General features: G+C 39.8%; 1 protein-coding gene and 1 pseudogene across 2 annotated transcripts in view; both read right to left on the reverse strand.

Moving 5' to 3' along the window:
- Positions 1 to 25,412, reverse strand: part of LOC129771462 (LIM/homeobox protein Lhx6-like) — a 357,951-nt gene that overhangs the window by 182,942 nt on the left and 149,597 nt on the right. The gene's annotated exons all lie outside the window — the stretch shown is intronic.
- On the reverse strand, positions 21,007 to 21,137 carry LOC129772074 (U4 spliceosomal RNA; annotated as a pseudogene).

The raw sequence follows: 25,412 nt of genomic DNA on the forward strand, positions 1-25,412 counted from the left end.
CAGCCTTCTTCAGTTTTGAGTAAGAAGTATTAAGTAGTGTTAAGAATGTATTGGTCTACCATAGATTGACGACAATAAATAAATAAACTGTCATCGCTGTTGTCAAAAACACTGCAGGAATGCCCGAATAGTGACGTCCGGTAATCGGTTAACCGTTTAGCAACTGCCAAAAAAAGTATTATTCGATTATCACGCAACTACCAATTGAAGGGACGATTAATCCTAAAAGATCCAGAAAAGGGTCTACCTTGGGATGAAATCCCATGCTGACCCATCAGGTAATTGCTGAAACTCTTTTATACAACAACAACAAAAGGAATATAAAAAATAATTCAAAAACTCGATTTTCATTACATGCATCAGAAAGTACTGAAAGTACTGGGATTTCTTTATTTAAACGTACCATGCATGCGGGAACCGGTTTTTTTTTCTTATGAAGGTACGACCTTAAGAAGCAAATTTTTGTCAGGTTTTAGTGCCATCCGATCAATGTGGACCGACAATTCTTGAATTTTGCATGATGATAACGCGCCATTGCACCGAGTCCGAATTGTACTGAATTATTTGACCAAACATTAAGTAAATACCACGGAGCAAGCACCGTATTCACCTGATTCGACTTTTTTTTTGTTCCCCATGTTTAAATTGCCACTTCGTGGAAAGAGAATTCAGTTGACCGAGAAGATCAAAGAAAATGCGACGAAGGAACTAAGGGCCATCCCTTTTTCGGCCTATCGGGGATGCATCGGGGACTGGGTCAAGCGTTGGCACATGTGTGTTGCTTTTTTTTTTTTATTAATCCGTTTATTTTTACAGGCTCAGTTACATAAGTTTAATGGAGCCAAACATGTGTGTTGCTTCACATGGATCATATTTTGAAGGAGATAAAATAAATTCGCCTGAAGTTTAACCCTTTTCTGTTTTATTTAAAAAATCCCGTTACTTTCTGATCATGGTGTTAACACAAAAAGCAATTCAATCTACCTTGTTTATTTTTGTCATAAAACGGTTCACAAACAATCATTACTGAATGAAAGCTTAACATCTCCCAAACACTGACCGATTATTTTTACTGTGCACCGGCCGGTCTGTACGATGTAGCGCTTCCGAGCGGCTGGCGATGACAACGACGATGATTGCAGGTCCAATTTAAATGCAACTGAGTTTAGCTTCGCTAGTTTCACGGCTCTCGCTGTCGATGGCGAATCTCCCTCTTCTCGGGCCAATGCAAAAGGAGAGCAGCAGATAGAAGTTTAGCATCGGGCGGAAAATTGTTTTGTCTGAATGGGGTATCCAGAGACGCATTAACTTGCGCCACATGGGCGAGACCGGACCTAGAGAAAATTTTGGGAACAACGCTCTGTGTGCGGTGCGGAGCACTGCCCGAGTATACACAGAAGGATCTGTGGCATCCGACACGAAACATGCACCTAATTAATGATATACTAATTGAGTTCAAATAAACATGTCGATAAAGGCCGAAATGGGACACGAATGGAAATTCTTCGGTGAAACTGGAACGGCTGCTGTGTTGCTTCGTTGTTTTATGTGCGTTTTAGATGTTCAAAAGAAGTGTTTCCTAGTCCACCATATTCAAATTCAGATAGTTTATAAAAATTGAGAAGTGACACCTAGTTCAGTGTTTTGAAAAATTAGATACAGCAGTTACAGCGAGGAGCATGTATTCTTAATTAGAATTATGTGATGCATACTATATATTCAGCAGTTGTTTGATCATATATTTTAACAAAAATACACGTAGTCTTTAATTAACCAACACTCCAGCAATTATGTTATTAATTAAACAGCTTTTTTGAACGCTAAATATTGCCAGCCGAAGACTCTATGCGTACTAAATAGTGATTCAAATTGCAAATGGTTCGGTTATATCAATTCCTACCCTTATCCCCTCTGTTCCGCCTCGGCCCGCGCTAATTTTAATGCATAAATTTGAAAGCTGCGTTCTGCATTCTCTGTTAACTCAAATTAAATTCATGGACTCTAGATAATTATAGCAATCGTAATCATAATCATTGCTCATTCCGTGTTGTTCCATCCAGCCGACGAATTGGGCCGAATCAAAAACAGTTGGGTCCGTAAGTGTGACGGTGGTGCTATGCAGAGCCGGGGGGATGGTTTGGTAACATGAAATTAATAACAGTGTTCGATGCGTACAGCTTTATTTACGATATTGCACAATCACAGCGCCAGAGCTATTCCGAACTGTTGCATGCGGCATACGACGCATCCACACGAACGGACGGACATTTTGCATTTTGCAAGCGTGAGAATTCAAATTAGTGCACTAAATGGCATCGGAATCCGCAGAATTTGGTTCGAATTAGATTGCTTCGGGGAGCAACGATTGTGTCGAAAAGTAGGTGAACAGTCTGAGTGGGGAAGAACCCAATGATTGGGATTTGATATGGATCCTCACTTTTGCCGCTTGTTTTTGAAAACAGCCAGATCACTTTTCCGGGAGTTTGGGCTGAGGTAATTTAATGTAGGGTGTAATCACGATATTGAAGTTCATTCAGCGTTTTTTGATTTATTCATCATCTTCGGTTCTATCAGCCAAATACGCAGTCCGTCGATATAGGGTTTAGTTGTAAAATACTTAAAACTCGAGAAGAGCTACTGAAACTGGCGATTCAGTTCAAGTTTTTGTTAAAAAAATTGTAAGAGGTTGTATCTAGGACACGACCGCATATTTTCGACGTAAATACCCCCGACATCACTGTATATTTGTAAAGCGGATTTCCACAGGTACATCGATTTTGAAGTTTGTGCTGGGGAAACCGTAAATCGGGCCAATCAAAGCTGGGCAGTTAGGGCGTATGGATAACACTTGACATTTTACAGTTATTCTATTGTTTATCTCATGAAAAATAACATTTCATTAATTGTGATAAACGCGTAGAAAAATTTTCTCTCACTTGATGCGAACATCTTTCCGATCTGTTAAGAAATGTTCGAGTTATAAGCATTCGAAATACGGGTAGGGTTAGCACACAAATCGGCAGAACAAATGTATGCAAAAATAGGAAGTTCTTCCAGTTTTCATGAATTTAAACCGTTTAGAGATAAGCGAATTGTAATGTATAGCATATCAAAAAATTTTTAGAGACTTTCCGATTCGATTGGTATGCAAATCATGAGAATTCGTTCACAGAGAAAATAGTTCTTAACGTTAACTTTATTTCATAAAAACGTGACGTCAAAAATAGTTCGAGTATTCTTTGGGCCGCATTCTTTCTATTCGACTTACCACGATTATTTCTTTATTTCGTCAAACTATAGTAGACAACAATTACATACATTACATTACAATTACAATATACTTAATGAATAATTAATAGCTATATTTATGAAAATCAATTTTGTATTAATAATGAATTACGAAATGCAACGCAGCAAACATATATGACAAAACTGTAATTCACGAATACAATGATCTTTCAGTCAATGACTTTTTCAATAATTTCTTCGTCATTGTCACTTCAATTACATTACTGTACTTATTGTACGTTCTCATCATTCTATTTAGTGGACCATTCATAGCATACAAAGTTCGAAATGAAGTTGGTTTGAACAAATTCCGTGCTCGTAAGGCTGCATAAAAATTTAGATTTTCAAGTAAGTTTTCAGAACTAATCCTGTGTGAAGTTTTCAGAATTAAACATGAAATTGTGGCAATTTCTCTGCGTTTCTCAAGTGTTTCAATATTTATTAACATACAACGGGCTTCATATGGGGGAAGGGGATATGTTGTCCAGCCTAGCTTTCTCAGGGCAAATAATAAAAATTGTTTTTGTACTGATTCTATTCGATTGGAGTGCAGTTCTTGATAGGGTGCCAATGAAAATGGACATCTCGAGTTTCAAAAAGTTACCCCATAAAAATGTTCACCACCTCGAAAAAACACCCTACGCAAAATATCAGCTCAATCGGACTTAAAGGAGTGTAGCGCAAAGCGGTCAAAGTTTGAGTTTTTTGAAAATCGAAAAATCACCCAGGGGGGGAGTAAAGGAAATCGGATTTTCGAAAAAAAAAGTTGATGCCAAATGTCTTAGAATTGCATGAAACGTCGAGATCTAGTGTCATCTCGAAATTTTTTTTGACGTAGGACTACGTCTTTCATTTCTATACCGGGGTGTAAAACCAAACTTTCGAGAACGAAAGCGTTACGCCGGAGACCGAGATTTTGAGCGTTAATAGCTCTTAAACAACTGAACGAAATGGTACGATAAACACTTCATTTGAAAGATAAAATGTCTACGCGTCATATACCGAAAAAATTTCAGTCGAGTTAACTCTTTTTTACAGTAATGCTTTTGAATCCGGACACTTTGCATTACATTCAATATCATACCACAGCCATAACATTTTTTTCATGTTGAATTTATGCGATTAATAGTTGCTAATATAGTTACTGATAGTTTCTTGATAGTTACTATTCAATCGCATTAATTCAACATGCAGAAAATGTTGTGGCTGCGGTATGGTATTAAATGTAACGCAAAGTGTCCGGATTCAAATACATTACTGTATACTTACTTCGATGTTATTCGTTTCTCTCTCAGGGCAAGCAACGAATATAATAAGGGTGGGGTTTAGATTCTATACTTTTATGGTTTATAAAATGACGCTTCCTTTGCTTTCGTTCATTTCTTACTCTACTCTCGCACCGTGACGACTCGTTTGTTTGAGACCAAGCAGATAGCAAGTTAGTCTTTCAGTGGTAAGGCACACGAAAGCAGCTCGGATAAGCGCACCAGCCGCAGGATAGGTGAAGAAGCCACATCGCTATCGACCGGGAACTTTGCGTGAAATTCATCGCTATCGGAAGTCGACCGAATTGCTAATCCGCAAGCTACCTTTGCAGCGTGCTCGTAAGGCTGCATAAAAATTTAGATTTTCAAGTAAGTTTTCAGAACTAATCCTGTGTGAAGTTTTCAGAATTAAACATGAAATTGTGGCAATTTCTCTGCGTTTCTCAAGTGTTTCAATATTTATTAACATACAACGGGCTTCATATGGGGGAAGGGGATATGTTGTCCAGCCTAGCTTTCTCAGGGCAAATAATAAAAATTGTTTTTGTACTGATTCTATTCGATTGGAGTGCAGTTCTTGATAGGGTGCCAATGAAAATGGACATCTCGATTTTCAAAAAGTTACCCCATAAAAATGTTCACCACCTCGAAAAAACACCCTACGCAAAATATCAGCTCAATCGGACTTAAAGGAGTGTAGCGCAAAGCGGTCAAAGTTTGAGTTTTTTGAAAATCGAAAAATCACCCAGGGGGGGAGTAAAGGAAATCGGATTTTCGAAAAAAAAAGTTGATGCCAAATGTCTTAGAATTGCATGAAACGTCGAGATCTAGTGTCATCTCGAAATTTTTTTTGACGTAGGACTACGTCTTTCATTTCTATACCGGGGTGTAAAACCAAACTTTCGAGAACGAAAGCGTTACGCCGGAGACCGAGATTTTGAGCGTTAATAGCTCTTAAACAACTGAACGAAATGGTATGATAAACACTTCATTTGAAAGATAAAATGTCTACGCGTCATATACTTGTTACTTTTTCATCCAAAAACTTGTTTCAATAGTCTTAAAATTGCTTTCAAAACAGGCTATTGAAATCAAAAATCGGTATATAAGCGAGCGCCGCTCGTAAACCCACTCAGTTATGATTGAACAGCGATTGGAGCATGTTGTCGCTGTTGTTGTGAAGCTAATTTCGTTTATCATGAAAGCGCTGATGAACGGTGTCACCAAGAGCCTGTTTGTGCACCTAAGGCCAAAAGGGAATCCATCAGGAGGAGAGTGATGCCACGGTTCCGCTTGAAACATCGGAGCAGCCACCACACACACACACACATACACGCGCGGAATTCTCGTTGCTATCATCGTTGCTGAAAAATAATTTTGTTATTTTTCAATCAATCGCAATTAACAGGAAAGCTTCTGAATATTTTTTTCCCCATCAGTGGAAATTTTCATATCCAATATTGGATGCATAACATGAAAAACGGAAAATGTTTCACATCGCGAAAATCAAGTCATTTTCGAGCGATTATTTGCTTTCTACTCATATAATGCTGCGACCAAATACATTTCGTTTTTGATTTTTTCAATCAAGTGCGATCAACGTAAGACCACGTCTTTCGGCAATTTATTGGAGGTGCAATGAATCTTTAGGAATTCCCGCTCTAGGCGCACTGACAAACAATGTTTACTCAACAATTTCTCAAACTAGAAATGGGTGTTGTGAGGAAGGATTAGCGAACGCGAAAACGACAAACGGGAGAAAGATACGTTTGGAGGTTGAAGGAAATTGGCAGAAAACTTCTTCATTCTATCATTCAAATAATGTGATTAATACCACATCGTTTTGCCAGAAAAAGATTATTAATGCTCAAAGGAGGAATCGAGTCCTCCGAGGAAATTACCCAGCGCAAATTAGAGTCGACTATCAATTGCGGCATTCGTACACAAATAATTTTATAATGCAGTTTCACCAAAGTGATTTCTTCGGATATATTCACTACATCATGTCATGTATTTCATATTCTTCATTAAGAAATCCATATCCATGGCACCTACCGGTAACGAATTATTATCGAAACCACGATTTTCGCTAAATGCTCCTTTCAGTTCGGCCTGTAAAAAACTTTTCTGTACTCTAATCCATCAAATTTGGAGCCCTGAAAAGGGCCGTTGATTATATGCTAAGCTAATATAGCACGCTCTCCTCGGATACAATGGGCCAGCTGGATGTCCTTGGGCATGATGTGACGCGTTGCGTTTTGCATGGATAGCACACAAATTGGTATCTTCGAAAAAGCCTCCTGCAGCGTCATAGCCGCGGAACTTTGGAAGCGCAAGTCGGTTTTGAAGTCCTGAGCAATTCCACGAACCAAATGCTGCAAAGGTAGCTTGCGGATCAGCAATTCGGTCGACTTCCGATAGCGAATTTCACGCAAAGTTCCCAGTCGGTAGGCTTCTCCACCTATCCTGCTACTGGTGCGCTTATCCGAGCTGACTTCGTGTGCCTTACCACCGAATGACTAACGAGCTCGAGTCCTCACGGTGCGAGAGTAGAGTAAGAAATGAACGAAAGCAAAGGAAGCGTCATTTTATAAACCATAAAAGTATAGAATCTAAATCCCACCCTTATTATATTCGTGAGTATACAGTAAGCTTATACAATAAAGAGGGTGGGGTTTACATTCGATTCTTTTATGCTTTATAAAATGACACTTCCCTTGCTTTCGTTCATTTCTTACTCTACTCTCGCACCGTGAGGACTCGTTTCATCGGGACTAAGCAGACAGCTCGTTAGTCTTTCGGTGGCAAGGCACCACGAAAGCAGCTCGGATAAGCGCATCAGCCGCAGGAAGCGTGAAGAAGCCACATCGCTATCGACCGGGAACTTCGCATGAAATTTGTCGCTATCAGAAGTCGACCGAATTGCTGATCCGCAAGCTACCTTTGCAGCATTTGGTTCGTGGAATTGCTCAGGACTTCAAAACCGACTTGCGCTTCCAAAGTTCCGCGGTTATGACGCTGCAGGAGGCTTATTCGAAGATACCAATTTGTGTGCTATCCATGCAAAACGCGTCACATCATGCCCAAGGACATCCAGCTGGCCCATCGTATCCGAGGAGAGCGTGCTATATTAGCTTAGCATATAATCAACGGCCCTTTTCAGGGCTCCAAATTTGATGGATTAGAGTACAGAAAAATTTTTTACAGGCCGAACTGAAAGGAGCATTTAGCGAAAATCGTGGTTTCGATAATAATTCGTTACCGGTAGGTGCCATGGATATGGATTTGATAATGAAGAATATGAAATATATGACATGTTGTAGTGAATATATCCCCATATCGAAGAAATCACTTTGATGAAACTGTTTACCGTTTGTCGTTTTTAATTGTTGGGAAAGGGCATTATTTCTGCTGACTAAATTCCAAGAAAAAATCCATTCCTTCTTTAAGCGTGATTCATTCTGCCTCGGATCAACGGAACAGTATGATAATCATTTCATACAAAAGATAAAATGTCCAAGAGTTATATGATTGCTATTTATTGAGTCGAAAAATTGTTTCAATAGCTTAATGATAGCTTCGAAAACAGGTTATTGAAATCATTCGTATCCGTATGTAGCGCGTCCACTTGGAAACCCATTAATCTTATTGGAATGTGAGATGGGGAAGCTCATACTTACGTCTATGCATTATGCTGTACACTACAGACTTTTTTTCTCCGTACTGATTAAGAAGCCGACCAAACTATCGGTCGACAAGTCAGTCTGCAGTCGGCGGGGGCTCTTAATTTCGTTTTTGCAGGCCGAACCGAAAAAATTTCAGTCGAGTTAACTCTTTTTTACAGTAATGCTTTTGAATCCGGACACTTTGCATTACATTCAATATCATACCACAGCCATAACATTTTTTTCATGTTGAATTTATGCGATTAATAGTTGCTAATATAGTTACTGATAGTTTCTTGATAGTTACTATTCAATCGCATTAATTCAACATGCAGAAAATGTTGTGGCTGCGGTATGGTATTAAATGTAACGCAAAGTGTCCGGATTCAAATACATTACTGTATACTTACTTCGATGTTATTCGTTTCTCTCTCAGGGCAAGCAACGAATATAATAAGGGTGGGGTTTAGATTCTATACTTTTATGGTTTATAAAATGACGCTTCCTTTGCTTTCGTTCATTTCTTACTCTACTCTCGCACCGTGACGACTCGTTTGTTTGAGACCAAGCAGATAGCAAGTTAGTCTTTCAGTGGTAAGGCACACGAAAGCAGCTCGGATAAGCGCACCAGCCGCAGGATAGGTGAAGAAGCCACATCGCTATCGACCGGGAACTTTGCGTGAAATTCATCGCTATCGGAAGTCGACCGAATTGCTAATCCGCAAGCTACCTTTGCAGCTTTTGGATCGTGGAATTGCTCAGGACTTCAAAACCGACTTGCGCTTCCAAAGTTCCGCTGTTATGACGCTGCAGGAGGCTTATTCGAAGATACAAATTTGTGTGCTATCCACGCAAAACGTGAAACGTGATGTGACGACATCATGCCCAAGGACATTCAGCTGGCCCATCGAATCCAAGGAGAGGGTGCTATATTAGCTTAGCATATAATCAACGGCCCTTTTCAGGGCTCCAAATTTGATGGATTAGAGTTTAGAAAAGTTTTTACAGGCCAAACTGAAACGAGAATTTTCGTGTGGATGCCATACAGCATCGAGAAAATTCCGGAAAGATCTAATCGTTGCTGAAAAATAATCTGCCAGTTCCCTGGGAATTGAAGAATACATCCATGCGAAAGAGTTTATTTTAATGTTTTCTAATTATATGGCGAACACAGCGACCAAATACATTTGATTTCGTAATTTTTCAATCAAGTGTAATTAGCTTGAAAGCTTCTGAAGATTATTCTTTCCCATCAGTAGGATATTTTCGTATCCAATATTGGATGCATAACATGAAAAACGGAAAATGTTTCGTATCGCGAAAATTATATAATTTTCAATCGATTATTGCTCAGTCGCCGAAATTTTCATACTCAGAGAGTTCATTCTCCTCTAGTTTGCCTTCCAAATTGCCATCGTTAACCACACCTTCTCTCGATTCAATCACGCACGAAAAGCATACTGAAATGATATTGTGGTGGTGAAACCGATTCATTTTTCGTGAGGCGTCGTGCACAAATTACGTAACGTGATAAGGGGGGAGGGGGTAGATGTTGCGTTACTTTCTGTTTATTAGAGATAGGAAATTGCGTTACGAAAGGGGGGGGGGGAGAGGTGGTTCAGAATTCGGATTTTTAGCGTTACGTAATTTGTGCACGACGCCTGAGGACATCGACAAGACAACATCGTTACTGAACGAGCTGAACGGCGAGGGATCGAGGGATTCATTACCTGGCCTGACCTGACCTGAAATGCAATCAGTTTGTTTTAACTGTGAGGGAGCGCAGAAAAGCCGATGCTGATACTCTTGTGACCAAGAGAGTATCAGCATCGAAATACGGTTCCTCGGGAAGACATAGAAGCAGCCGCCACCCACACACACACACACATACACGTGCGCAACTCTTTTCGTTTGCTGGTTATCGAGAGGAAACCTGGAAAGAAATGATCGTTGCTGAAAAATAATCTGCCAGTTCCCCTTGGAATTGAAAATTACATTCAAGCGAGTTTATTTTAATGTTTTCTATCCATATAATACTGCGACCACATACATTTGGTTTTGTGATTTGTCAATCAAGTGCAGTTAGCAGGAAAGCTTATTCTTCAGAACAAGGTTTTTTGTATCCAATATTGGATGCATAATACCTTGATGCTCCAACGTAACACTCTCGTTTTTGAAGTCACCCAAATATTTATTTATTCATTCATTCAGGATGGATTTAGATTCAACTTCAAACAAATGATCTCTAATTCAACGATAGTCCTACGTCACCCTTGCGGTTATACCATAGATATAACCCACTTCCTGTTTTTTTTTCAAAAATCGGCACTCGGGGACTTAGTTTTTTTTCGGCAAGCAAAACGAAAAGCATGGTTTTGGGTGCCAATAGAAATAGTTATCTCAATTTTTCATTCGGAACTTGCTACGAAATGTTGATTTGCACAATAATATACCCTATGCAAAATATTAGCTCATTCGAACTTCATTTACTGGTTTCACAAACGTTAAAATTTGAGTTTTTTTGAAAAACGAAAAATCACCGAAAATTGAGGTTTTGAAAAAAATTGTTGGATGCCAAATGTTTTAAAATTGCATTACTCGTCGAGATTTACAGTTATATCAAAAACAAATTTTTGTCAAAAGATTGTTGTTTTTGGCACTTGGTCGTTTTTCTGTCTGAAAAATTAATTTTTGAAATTTTTTTTTTGCGAGTGCTGAGTGCTGATTTTTGACAAAAAAAATTTTTTCGAGACGACACTAGATCTCGACGTTTCATGCAATTCTAAGACATTTGGCATCAAAATTTTTTTTTCGAAAACCCGATTTCCTTTACTCCCCCCCTGGGTGATTTTTCGATTTTCAAAAAACCCAAACTTTGACCGCTTTGCGCCACTCTCCCTTAATTCCGATTGAGTTGAAATTTGGCATAGAGTGTTTTTTCGAGGTGGTGAACATTTTGTATAGGGTAACTTTTTGAAATTTAAGGGGCGATTTTTTCCCATACATTCATTGGCACCCTAGTGCCCATACAACACTGCAATATTCTAAAATAGATCTTACAAAACTTATATACAATGTTTTTATTGTGTATGGATCACTGAAATTGTAACTAAATCTTTTTATGAAACCGAGCATACTATTTGCTTTATTGATCATTGTATTGTAATGTTCGCCAAAAGTGAGTTTCGAATCAAGAATTATACCTAAATCTCTAATTTTGACGCATCTCTCTACAGTTTCAAATCCTAGAGAACATATGAAGTTATAAGTTTCATGTTTTCGAGTATACGATATAATATTACATTTTTCACATTAATATCTAAAAGACTTTTCACGCACCATTCGAAGAAAACATCTACTTCTTGTTGGAAAATCACAAGATCACTACATTTGGTTACTTCTATGTACAATTTCATATCATCAGCATATATTTATTAGAATGTTGAGGTTAGTTAATACTAGTGACACATCATTTACGAACAGGATGAAAAGTAAAGGGCCTAAGTGAGAACCTTGTGGAACTCCGGATGTGACATACACTGGACTAGAGATTTTTCCTCTAAAGCGAACAAACTGTGTTCTATTGGTGAGCTAAGATTCTACCCACTTCAATAGAGTTTCAGTTACTCCCATACGTTGGAACATGAATATAAGCATTGGAATATCTACTCTGTCGAAAGCCTTGCTGAAGTCTGTATAAAGTGTCTCGACAACGTTGCATCTATCTATTACCGCAAGAGAATAGGATACAAATTCTAACAGATTTGTGGCAGTGGATCTTCCTTTATAAAAACCATGTTGATTCGGTGGAATATAATGTTTTAACTGATTGAACATTTTAGTATTGACAATGGATTCAAATAATTTGGGAATACAAGATAATATGGCGATACCACGATAGTTATTTATGTCAGAACGGTTACCAGATTGGAATATGGGTAGCAGGAATGATTTTTTCCAGACAGAAAGAAATATTGCGAATTTTAGGGATAAATTGAAAAGCAAGGACAAAGGATGAACGAACGCCGATGCCAACTTTTTCAACAACATTGGAGGGATACCATCCGGCCCGGGACCTTTAGATGAATCTAGATCCTCCAGCGCGATAAGAAGTTCGTTAGCGGCAATATTATCAATTGAGACCGAGTTTGCACGTTCGGGTAAAAACGAAAAATAATCGTGATCTCGAACCACGTTATTTGTTGTGTAGTTACCTTGGAAGAAACGGGCGAATTGATTACTAATATCACTATCATCTGATCCAACGTATTCTCCAAATTTCATACATGATGGGAAATTATTAGATTATAAGATTAAATTATTATTTCATCTTATCGCTGGCAAAATTGAAAAATTTCTTAGGATCAGATTTAATATTAGGCTGCGGTATTTTTTTTTAAATTTTCATTTGTTCATAAAATTAGTTACAATCTTCTGTTTTAAGTCAAATATGCGCCGTTTTGTTCGATGACTTGTTCCCAACGAGATGCCAACTTCATAATACCCCTGTTATAGAAGCTCGCTTCCTTATTGGCAAAAAACTCGGATAGCCAATTTTCACAGGCCTCTTTTGTGGCTAACTTCTGACTACCTAGCTCGTTCGCCATGGACAAAAACAGGTGGTAGTCACTTGGTGCAAGGTCCGGACTATACGGCGGATGCAAAAGAACCTCCCATCCGAGCTCCCGGAGCTTCTGGCGCGTCACCAAAGAAGTGTGTGGCCTGGCGTTGTCCTGATGGAAGACAATGCGGCCTCTGTTTATCAAAGATAGCCTCTTCTTCATGAGTGCTACCTTCAAGCGGTCCAGTTGTGGCAGTACAGGTCCGAATTGAGCGTTTGGTCATAGGGGAGCAGCTCATAATAGATTATTCCTTGACAATCCCACCAAACACACAGCAGAACCTTCCTGGCCGTTAATGAGGGCTTGACCACCGTCTGAGCCGCTTCAGCGGGCTTCGACCACGACCGTTTGCGCTTCACGCTGTCGTAAGTGACCCACTTTTCATCGCCAGTCACCATCCGCTTCAGAAACGGGTCGATTTTGTTGCGATTCAGCAGCGATTCACATGCGTCGATACGGTCAAAGATGTTTTTTGCGTCAACGTGTGTGGCACCCATACATCGAGCTTCTTTGTGAATCCAAGCTTCTTCAAATGGTTAATAACGGTTTGTTGACTTATCCCCAGCTCTTGGCCGATGCTACGGCTGCTACTATGCCGGTCTTTCTCGGCTAATTCAGCGATTTTGTCGCAATTTTCAAAATTTATCTCAAATTCACAATCGGCTGTACCTAATATCTAGCGTGGTGTGTCTTTCTCGACTCGAGGAATCCAGGATAGAATGGTCACTAGCCGGCGCAATCATCAGTTCGTGTAGAGTTGTCATGAGCGGTACAACCTTTGGCTCTTGTTGAATGATCAGTGGACTGCACAACCTTTGGCCCGTGTGTCTGTAAAGAGTGTGTGTATGTATTGCCGCGACTAAGTAAAAGTTTATCGATCGGATAGGAGGGATATAAAACGGAGGGATATAAAACGGGGACACAACGAAGGAAACATCATTAAACGTTGACATCGGCGTTTCCGAGGAACAGGTATAGATGAAGCAGAAGATCAGGATCACGGCTACCTAAGATATCCCGGACGGGGATCTCAGATTGTCTGCCTTGTGCTCTCAGTGCTCTAGAGAGCTGAGAGCGAGCAGCATGGAACCGGATACACGACCAGACAACATGCTCGATGTCGTGGTAGCCATCGCCACAATCACAAAGATTGTTTGCTGCTAGCCCAATGCGATAGAGATGCGCGTTTAGGTTGTAGTGATTGGACATAAGCCGAGATATCACGCGAATGAAATCACGACCTACATTCAATCCCTTGAACCATGCACTCGTCGAGACCTTAGGGATAATCGTGAGTAACCAACGACCGAACTCATCTTCACTCCACATGCGCTGCCAACTCACGAGCGTGTACTGACGAGGAATGTGGAAAAATTCATTATAAGCAATTTGCCTTTCAAAAAGAGTGCCTTCTAAAGCGCCCACCTTAGCTAGCGAGTCCGCTTTCTCATTCCCCGGAATCGAGCAATGAGAGGGAACCCATGCTAAGGTAATCTTGAATAATTTTTCGACCAAAACACTCAATAGTTGTCTTATTCTTGTTAGGAAATAAGATGAGCATTTATCAACTTTCATTGAGCGGATTGCCTCTATTGAGTTGAGACTGTCTGAAAAAATAAAATAGTGGTCGATGGGCAATGTTTCAATGATCCCCAGTGCGTAGTATATCGCACCCAGTTCAGCGACATACACGGAACAAGGATCTTTGAGTTTGAAAGAGGCACTGGAATTTTCATTGAAGATGGCGAGACCAGTGGACCCGTTTATGAATGAACCGTCAGTAAAGAACATATTATCAGATCTAACTATGCCCCCATATTCTGCCGAAAATATCGGCGGAATAGAATATGAGCGTAGATGATCTGGGATTCCATGGATTTTTTGTCGCATGGACAGATCAAAAATGACAGAGGAATTACAAAAGTATGGGAAGCAAACTTGGTTGGAGATGCCTGGTGAAGGGTGCACGTCGTGTGTAAGGTACTCATGGTATAAAGACATAAAACTTGACTGAGGAGTCAGTTGGAGTAGATTTCCGAAGTTATCAATTACCAATGGATTCGTGATCTTGCAACGGATGAGAAATCTGTAGGATAATTCTGTGAAACGAAGAGTAAGCGGGGGTACTCCTGCCAAAACTTCGAGACTCATCGTATGTGTCGAATGCAAACACCCCATTGCTATACGCAGGCAACGATAGTGTATTCTCTCCAGCTTGAGAATATGAATCCTGGCAGCTGATCGGAAGCAAAAACTGCCATATTCTAACACTGATAATATCGTTGTTTTGTATAACTGAATGAGGTCTCCTGGATGGGCACCCCACCATGTTCCGGTTATTGTTTGGAGAAAATTGATTCTTTGCTGACATTTCTGTTTCAGGTACCAGGTACATTTAGAGTCAAAATATACTCCAAGGTATTTGAAAAACATTGAGTGCTTGATCGTTTTGCCGGATAGGTGAAGCTGGAATTGGGCGGGTTCGTGCTTCCTAGAAAAAACGACCATTTCAGTTTTCTCCGTAGAGAATTCGATACCCAGCTTGAGGGCCCACGTGAACAGATTGTTCAGGGTATCTTGCAACGACTTTTGCAGAACGACGGGATTAGTACCCGTGATGGAAATGACTCCATCGTCTGCAAGTTGTCTCAGCGTGCAGTCTCTAGTTAGACAATCATCTATATCATTGACGTAAAAACTGTACAAGAGGGGGCTTAGGCAGGAGCCTTGTGGTAGGCCCATAAAACTGTATCGAGAAGATTTCAAGCTGCCATGATTGAAAAACATGTGCTTTTCTGACAGTAAATTGTACAGGAAATTATTCAGAATTGGTGAAAGTCCACGATTATGAAGTTTCTCTGAGAGAATTTCCATGGAAACTGAATCAAATGCCCCTTTGATATCGAGGAAAACGGAAGCCATTTGTTCTTTGCGAGCAAATGCGATTTGGATTTCAGAAAATAGCAGCGCGAGACAATCATTTGTCCCTTTACCTCGGCGGAAGCCAAACTGCGTATTTGACAGCAAATTGTTCGCTTCAACCCACTTGTCCAAACGAAGTAGAATCATTTTCTCTAACAATTTACGAATACAGGATAACATTGCAATCGGCCTATACGAGTTGTGATCGCAAGCCGGCTTGTTGGGTTTTCGTATGGCTATCACTCTCACTTGCCTCCAGTCATGTGGGACAATATTCAGTTCCAGAAACTTGTTGAACAAGTTCAGCAAACGCTGTTTCGCCAAGTCGGGAAGATTCTTTAACAAGTTGAATTTAATCTTGTCCGACCCCGGAGCTGAATTGTTACATGAGAGAAGGGCAATTGAGAATTCCACCATCGAAAAATTCTCATAATCGCTTTGAAGTGGAATGTCGCGTACGACGTATTGTGCAGGAGCGGTGTCGGGGCAAACCTTCCTTGCAAAGTTATAAATCCAACGGTCAGAGTATTCCTCACTTTCGTTTGTATGGTTCCAGCCACGCATTTTCCTAGCCGTATTCCAAAGAGTGCTCATAGCGGTCTCCCTTGACAAACCATTGACGATCTTTCGCCAATATCCACGCTTTTTTGCTTTAATCAGACCTTTTAGTTTGGCTTCTAGAGCTTGGTACTTTCGAAACCATTCCACTGATCCAGTTTTCCTGAATTTTTTGAAAGCGGATGATTTTTCAAGGTAGACCTTTGAACACTCCTTGTCCCACCAAAGTGATGGAGGACGACGTCGGAAAGTGGTAGCAGGAACACGTTTCTTTTGAGCTTGAAGTGCGCTTTCGTTAATCAAACTCGATATAAAGTTATACTCTTCGAGTGGAGGAAGTTCATGCATTGAAACAAGTGCTTCAGATATTATTTCTGCAAATTTTCTCCAGTCAATATTTTTCGTGTGGTCATAAGCAATATCGACTGACTCACGAGAACCTGATTCATTGGCGATCGATAAAATTATTAGCAGGTGGTCACTACCGTGGGGATCTTGGATTACCTCCCACGTGCAATCCAGGGATAACGAAGAAGAGCAAAGTGATATGTCTAGCATACTTGCCCGTGCAGGAGGGTTGGCTATTCTAGTTGCTTCCCCAGTATTCAAAACTGTCAATTTGAAGTTGTCGCACAGATCATAAATCAAAGTGGCACGGTTGTCATCGTAGAGTGAACCTGTTCCATGGGAGTTGAGGTCACCTAAGATTAGCCGCGGCTCCGGCAGTGCCTCGATGATATCAAAAAACTGATTTTTTATCACACAATGACAAATCTCGATCACACCTAAACATGTTAAAATTGCTACCAAATAATTCTTCACTGTGTCGTTCCAACTGGTTTCAGTGGCCAGTATTACATTGTACAGGTAAGTATTAACTGTTTTATATATTTGTTTCATTTTCGCCGCACTACGTATTCTATTGAAATTTTGACAATAAATAATTATTTCAAGTAGACCAGTATGAACTAAATCTTCATCCGAAGAATGCGTCAGTGGTGGTGAAAACTCGAGCAAGCGTTATTGGTCGTACAGCAGCATGGCATGCACCTGTGAGACAATGAATATAGCTGCGTTGTGTGTGGAAGTTGATGGTACTCTCCTCTTTGGAAGTTGATCATTCGTGGATTCGTTTCGGGTGGCCTAGAGAACTGATGTTTAGCCGCTGCCAAGAGTACTCTGTCCGGTGGTAGAAGCACGGTATTGTTTCTCGTTTGATGATTGTTAGTGTTGTTCCTGCGTTGATTATGATGTGTACTTGATTGTTTGATTAGGAAACAAAATACTGGTCAGGTAATTTATTATATACTCATTACCATCCATTGCGACACTGAGAGGCGGAATATGCGACACATGAGCGGATGCATGTACTTAACCAAGCCAGAGCACTACTGTAGCGTTGCTCTAACACGTTGAGCCCCGAATCGCTCTTGCTGCGCTATCCATTCAGCCGGCATCATGAGCGTTTGCCCATTGTCAGTATTGGTCTCAGCTCCCAAATATACTTATTGTATAAATAGAAAACAGTCAGAAATTCGACTAGAAAGTAGTCACATATTGTAAAACCTCCGAAAACAAACCCTATACATTTTTATTTTCTTATCTTGTAAATGGCAGTCCCAGTCAGTCAGCGCTTTCCTGCCAAAAAGCTCAATGTCGTTCCCTAGGGATCAACGTGTTAATGTGCGAGCGGAACAGGTGCTTATAATCAAGTAGCAATCCCAGTTTTTTTAACCCATTTGTTAATTTAAGCTCATTACACAGTTGCCATTTTCTTAGACGTAAGAGTATTGCTTCTGTTCTTCCATCGTTCAGTTAGAGGTCAGCGGACAGTTCAGAGACAGCGGAGACAGTTGATATGATCATTGAGATTGATATGATCAAGAGATTGGGAATTCATCGATCATCATTATAGGGTGCGTGCGGTAGTTTTGCACTGAATTTGCGAAAGCTGTATATCGGCAGAGTGCAGTACGATTACAACAAATTTGGCAGCAATGGATAGCCAATGCTTCTAGGTATCCGTAAACAAATAACAGCTGTCAACGAGAGAAATATTTTTATTTTATTTATTTTCACTTCGTCTTAGATTAAAAAAAAACATCTCACAGACTCAGAGTCTTAAATACTACCTAATATTCCTAATTCTGTGTTTAAAAACACATTTAGATACATTCAATTCGAAATGACATTGAACTTCATTAAACGCACGGAAGCAGCTGGACAAAGGACAGTTTTGCCCGTACGACGTTGTATGCGGCCGTATCGCCGATAGTTGTCTTTCGCGGAGCTGTCTGGTGGGAGCGTAAAACCGTATCTCGCTGATTAACTCCGTACAGTCGATGTTTCCGGACAGTAAATCAAAGACAAACAGACGTTGAATTTTCTACCGCCTCGCCGAAAGCGTTTCTATATCGATAAGCATGCAGCGACTCTCGTAATCAGGAAGATGAGCGGGATCATTCCATGGCAGTTGTCTTAAGGCGTAGCGAATAAAACAGCGTTGCACTTTTTCGATCCTGATGATGTGCGTTGTATGGTAAGGAGCCCACACGCATGCTGCGTATTCAAGGACACTTCGAACCGTTGAGCTGTACAGAGCCTTCAGCGTGTACGGGAGGACTGCGTGTTCCGCCGGATAAACCCTAGAACAGCGTATCCTTTTGCGATGACGTTGTTGATGTGTTCGGTAAACTTTAGTTTGATGTCGAGAATTACCCCGAGATCTCGAATGGAGTTAACGCGATTGATAACAGCAGAGCCGATGATGTAGTCATGGGACAGAAACGATTGGCGCCTTGTAAATGTGATTGTCTTGCACTTGCTGTCAGTCAGCGATATTCTCGGGCGAGTTCGCAGTAGCTCCATCATGCGTCATTCCTGCGTCATTTGAATAGTATTTTTCAGGTTCCTAATGTAGGACCACAAAGATGCTGGATCACGTTTCAAGTTTGATTCGGTGCGGTTGTTGTAACTTCGAAACGCGTTTTCTTGATATTCATTGTAGAGCGTTTCAAGGTGTTTTAATCTATCCCTGTTGCACGAAGATCTTTCGCGGAAAAAACGTTTGCGTGATTTCCGAACGATATTACGAAGGTGTCGTAGTTCTGGTGTCCACCAAGTGAGTTTTGAGTGAACTGCGTTTTCCTGTGTTTTCGTGGAACTTGATCGTCGAGTATGCCAAAAACCTTTTCATAGAACAGTGCAGCTGTCTGGTCTGTGGATGCGTCGCCGAGTATAGCATCCCGGTCAACCGCCGCAAGCAGGTCATTAAGCGCTACGAAGACACATCGTTTAAAATCGAAATCATCAATATCACCTACGCCGATAGGGTTTTGATTTCCAGTCACGATTTCAAGCCGGAGAACAAATGGGTTATGATGAGGGTCAATTTTTAAAAGCGAAGATGGTGGATCAATGAGCTCTACATAGGTAGATTCACTCACAAACGCCAAGTCAAGAAGACGTCCGTTTGCGTTACGAACTGAGTTGGATTCTGAAAATGCAATTTCTGATTCGTTAGAGGCGTTGATTGGCAGGTAACTGTTGCAGTCGTCGTCCAAACACCATGATAGATGTGGGAGATTATAGTCGCCAAGTACTACAATGACGTCGTTTGCGGAGGACAGGTCACAAATCTCTTGAACAGCAGCTGCGAAACAAGAGGATATTTCTTGTTCTGTAGTTAATTTTCTTCGCGCCGGAATTGTAAACGATATCATCTATCTCTTAAACGTGTCGAAAAGAGCAGTGTACCACATAAAGATGGCCTGTGAAATTAATAAAACAGTATATACTCCTAAGCTAATGCTAAAAAAAACGCAAAAATAGCTTGCGGAAAATGTTCCAGAATCCTGGGAGAAGGAAGTTTGGTCGCCGATATCAATCCCTTGGATTATTTTGTGCGGGGCGTCGTTGAATGGGACACCAATAAAGCCACTCACACAACATTTGGATCGCTAAAGTCAAAAATCATAAAGATAATGACGTCGCTAAATCGCGACTTGGTAAAACGAGCTTGCAGCAGTTTCCGGAAGTGTGCTACAACGGTTAGCGACTATGAAGGCGACTTTTTCGAATAAAATCCTGCAAAAAAGCTTTATTGTTTGGAAGAAAATGAATAAAGTAAATTTCAGTACATATCTTCTTCTTGAATGGCGTTAACGTTCCCTGTGGAACTTTTGCCGTCTCAACGTATGCATTAACTAGCGTCATTTATTAATACTTAGTTGAGATTTCTTAAACCAAATAACACGCGTAACTATGTAGTTAAAAATGATCTCCCCAGCGTTTAAAGATGTTCTCATGCAAAGTAAGTTCGGTGTTGTTTGTGCAGTCTCGTCCTTATCCAAATACTTTTTTGATGCAGGAACATGTGAAATTACCTCCAATATATAAAAGCCCAACGCACTTCTCCATCAAGCCTAAGAATTATTGAGTCTTCAAGTTAGTGAATTTGTCGCCGAGCATGATAATTTAGATTTGTAGTGAAATATGTGTACCCTCTCTCAGACTACCATCCCTGAAGACAGTTCTAAGTTTGTTCTCAATCTCAATGAAAATATATAAAGAAATTATAAAAAAAATTGATTGCTGATTGCATGTTACTCTTACTCGGCCCGTACTCGAATTATCTCAATACACACTCACAAAAATCTATTTATTAAAATATAAAACTATTATCAGAATAAAACTGTTCTAAATTCCTTGTAGAAAATATAATAAACTATTAAACAGGATTTTTTTTTTGTTTCAAATAGCAATAATCGCACCTCGGTATAACCTTATTGGTTACGATATCGCCACTGCGCAAAGCTTAATTGGATACTTATTACTCCAGAGGAATCGCAATAAGTTTTTGTCGGATGATATGATTCTCAACTGATGGAACATCCGTTCTATATGTGCACCAACTGATATGGAGTACAAACGAAATCGGAGCAACACAGCAGGCAATAGTGTCAGTTGGTCCGGTCCGTCGGGTTGGCAACGACGGGTTGTCTTCCGTTGAAGACACTGATATCGATGCAGTGCCATGCGGTAACTAAATATCGGGCAACTCAGTGTCGTCCTTTGTCCAGAGAAGTTCCGTTTCGAAGTGCCTTCCGATACGCTTCGTTTTATTCTCTAACAGTTCTTGAGCTCGCTGTTCCTCCGCGCTAGGACAAATCCCGAGTGACCTTGCTACATTGTACTCTAGTGCGAAAAACTGCACCGAAAGTTTCGAATTGTCGATAGGTAAACGAGAGGTAAACGAATCTCTTTGCTACCTTCTCGAAATCTAAAGACTGTGTCGGTAGGTCCAAACTTTGAACCGCACGAGCGTTTTTCAACTGGTAACGGCGACATCTTGCCCATGCATGACGTGTTTCTTGTCCATCGCAAGCAAAGTGGATGTGAATTTCCTGTCAAACCTAGCTGCGCCACCAGTTCACTCTCAACAAGAGTCAATGGCGAGCGTTCGTCCAGAAAAGCGAATTATTAAAGGAGAGCGTTATGAACGCATGGCACTCACGAAGCTTATGACCCTCTTTCTCGCAATACAAACATCCGCTAGGCTTGAACTGTGCCTCTCTTCAACATTAGCCAAGTGTGAATAAACGAATGTTTTCATTTTTCCACTACCACTGCTTTTCCGGGATTCCGGATCATACAGGACTACACTTGACGCATCCTGCATTACTCCGGTCATGTACTCGCAGATCGTTTTCAGGTCTACTATTGGACGTTCACATTCAACCCCTTCATTACGGCATTAGGGTGGTAAGGATGTATGGAAAAAATTTCATCATCGAATTTCAAAAACCGACCATGTAGGTACATTTTGTTTATTGGCCTGAAAAAATGGTATGTGCAAAGTTCCAGCTCAATCGGACATGCTTAAGGGGTGCCGCAAAGCGCGTAAAGTTTCGATTTTTTGGCCACTCAGAACGAACGAATTTTTTTTTCTCGAAACCATGTTTTTTTTCAACTGGTGGTATCAATATCTCAGGATATACAAGACCGATGTGGCTGAAGTTTTTTATCACTATTCGTGCACTCAAAAAATGGAAAATCATCAAATATACTTTAAACAATAACTATAATATCCGAACACTTCACTTTATTCCTAATATTTGAAAAAAAAACGAAAATTCATTATTTTTCGACCTTCCAGACAGGGGTCCCCTCTTAATTCATTTCGAATATCGCGGTCATCATGATTTTGTCTTAGTTGCTAAACATATGCTTATTCCGGCTATTATTGCAGGTTGCAAAATAAAGTTAGGGCACCTTGGTCATGCTGAAGCAGTTCAATGCAGTGGTCCAATATACGTTGCAGTTAGTTCTGGAAGGCACTGTTCCTCGAACGAATTTTCTCATGGGCTCGATTTCGAAAGTGAGTGCGAGCTGCCTGAATTCGAGGTTCGAGCCCCTTTTTCAGGGAGTTCAATACTTCCTCATGATCATGAGGGATCGCACTTGGATGAAAAACACAAAACAAGGGACCGGAAAATGGAAACAAAACATTTTGAGTATGCAGGGGAATAGTTAACTGATTAGTGGAATAACCTAGCGATCGATGGATATCTTCTCAAAGCAGAATATATTGAGTCCGCAAACTCCCGAATCGATGAAGCGGAATTAGTAGAATATTAAGCTGAGTAGTTTGCTCGTCACAGGACTGCATCAATGAACCAAGGATTGATTGTTTTGGTGTAAATCAATATCAATTTATACCAGCCCATGTTCTCTGTTCGAAACTCTATGAACTTGTCAAAAGTTTATCCGAAGTCATTACTTGCATATGAGAAACTTCCGTATGAACATTTGATTTCGACCTAGGCAGATATTTGAATTTGTTACGTTGATATTCTCATTACTCATTACATTATTAAACAAATTTCAAACGAATTAGACTTGTGTATAGATTAGCGTTACGTAATTAAGGGGGAGGGGGGTTTGTTTTGCGTCACTTTTGACGTAGAACTACGTCTTTCAGGAAGGGTGCCAAATCAGAAAACAGGTCACGTTTTTATGAAATAAAGTTAAAGGTACTAACTGTTTTCACTGTGATCGAATTCTCATGATTTGCATACCAATCGGAAGTTCTCTAAGATTTGTTTGATATGCTATACATTACAATTCGCTAATCTTTAAACGGTTTAAATTCATGAAAACTGGGAAAACTTCCTTTTTTTCCCATACATTTGTTCTGCCGGTTTGTGTGCTAACCCTACCCGTATTTCGAATGCTTATAACTCGAACATTTCTTAACAGATCGGAAAGATGTTTGCATCAATTGATAGGAAATATTTCTACGCATCTATCACAATTAATAAAATATTGTTTTTCGTGAGATGAACAATTGAATAACTGTAAAATGTCAAGCGTTATCTAAACACCCTAACTGCCAACTTTTGATTGGCCCGATTTACGGTTTCCCCAACACAAACTTCAAAATCGATGAACCTGTGGAAATCCGCTCTGCAAATATGCATGCAAGTTGGGGGTGCTTTTGTTCCTAATGAGCTGTGTTTCCCTAACACGGACTTCAAAATCATGCGCCTGGGTGAATCCGCTTTGCAAATACATGTAAGTCGGGAGTATTTTTTGGTGTTGAGTACTTTTGTACTCGCTTGTCGTTATGTAGACCGGAATATGTTTCCCTAAAACTTACTTTGAAACTGAGAAGCCTGGGAAAATCGTCATTTCAGATACTAGAGGTGAATGAATTTTCGCGGTTCGAGAACTACGTAATCATGAGATGTGCAATAATTTCAGAGGGGAATGTAAAATACAATGATCGTTTGACAATTCTTCTGTTCACATAGTTTGGTAGTCCCAGGCATCATATCAAACGTAAAAAGACGTTCATTCAATTTATTTATAACGAATAACATAATCTATTACAAAAATTTCGATGCATTCTGAAATAATATTCGAATTGATGAACAAGTGGATTGCATAATATGACTGCGTAGTTCTACGTTGAAAATATGCGGTCGTGTCCTAGATACAACCCCTTACAATTTTTTGTTACATAAGGGAGGGGAGGTTTAAAAATCCCATTTTTAGCGTTACGTAATTTGCGCACTGCCGTGCTAACTAATGTATGGAATTACTTCGAATATCCGTTCAATGATGAATAATTATCCCAGAAGAGAACGTTTTTTCGTTCTACAAAACGCAACGATTTCGCTTGTGGCAGCAGTCAGCTGCTGGGCCGTTCACATTAGGGTAACCATGAAAAAACGGTTTTTTAACACTCTAACTATTATATTTCAAATTCTACATCAAAACAGTCTTCGTACGACTTTTAGAGCTTATCAATACCAACATTTTGCACTGCAGAATTTGTCAATATCTTAATCCTGCTCAAAGTTATTGATGGGTTTTCATCCAAAAACTCATGATTTCAATTTTAATTTATTCAAACACGAAAACTAACATAGTTTTGAAAATCACATATTATATAGAGTGAAATTTGTTCTTTCAAATTCCGTCAACAAACATTTTTTATGTTTGCCCCAAAAAGAATGACAAACAAATGAAAAGAGCAGGAGTAGAGTATAAGTATAGTATAGTATAAGTAGAGTAGGCAAACATTTTCGAAATATTGAACTCCCGGCCCCGTCAGGCTGGCCATATGAGCCTTAATAAAAATATATATTTTGGATAAAAAAAATGAAAAGAGCGTGTTTTTTGGGAAGACATATCAATAACTTTGAGTGAAGTTGAGATATTGACAATCGCAAAATGTTTGTATTAGTAAGTTCTAAAAGTCTTTCGAAGACAGTTTGTATGTAGAACTTGAAATAAGAAAGTTAGAGCAAGAAAACAGTTAGAAAAAAGGCGCTATATCGGTTATTTCAAGAGATAGAAAAAAAACTTTGTTCTACAAATATGTCTCAAATAACTGGGACTACAACATTGTCGAACTATGTTTACCTCTATCTATAAAAATAAGAAAGTTATATTTTTTATTTTATCGACAATTTTGGTCACCCTATTTTTAATAACATAAAAATGAGCGCTTTGTCGTATGTAACAATTTTGTCTCAGACAATTTCTGTCTAGAGAATAACTGTCGAGCTCTAAATGCTAATTTC

Source organism: Toxorhynchites rutilus, chromosome 2 (genome assembly GCF_029784135.1).
Source record: "Toxorhynchites rutilus septentrionalis strain SRP chromosome 2, ASM2978413v1, whole genome shotgun sequence".
NCBI lineage: Eukaryota > Metazoa > Arthropoda > Insecta > Diptera > Culicidae > Toxorhynchites > Toxorhynchites rutilus.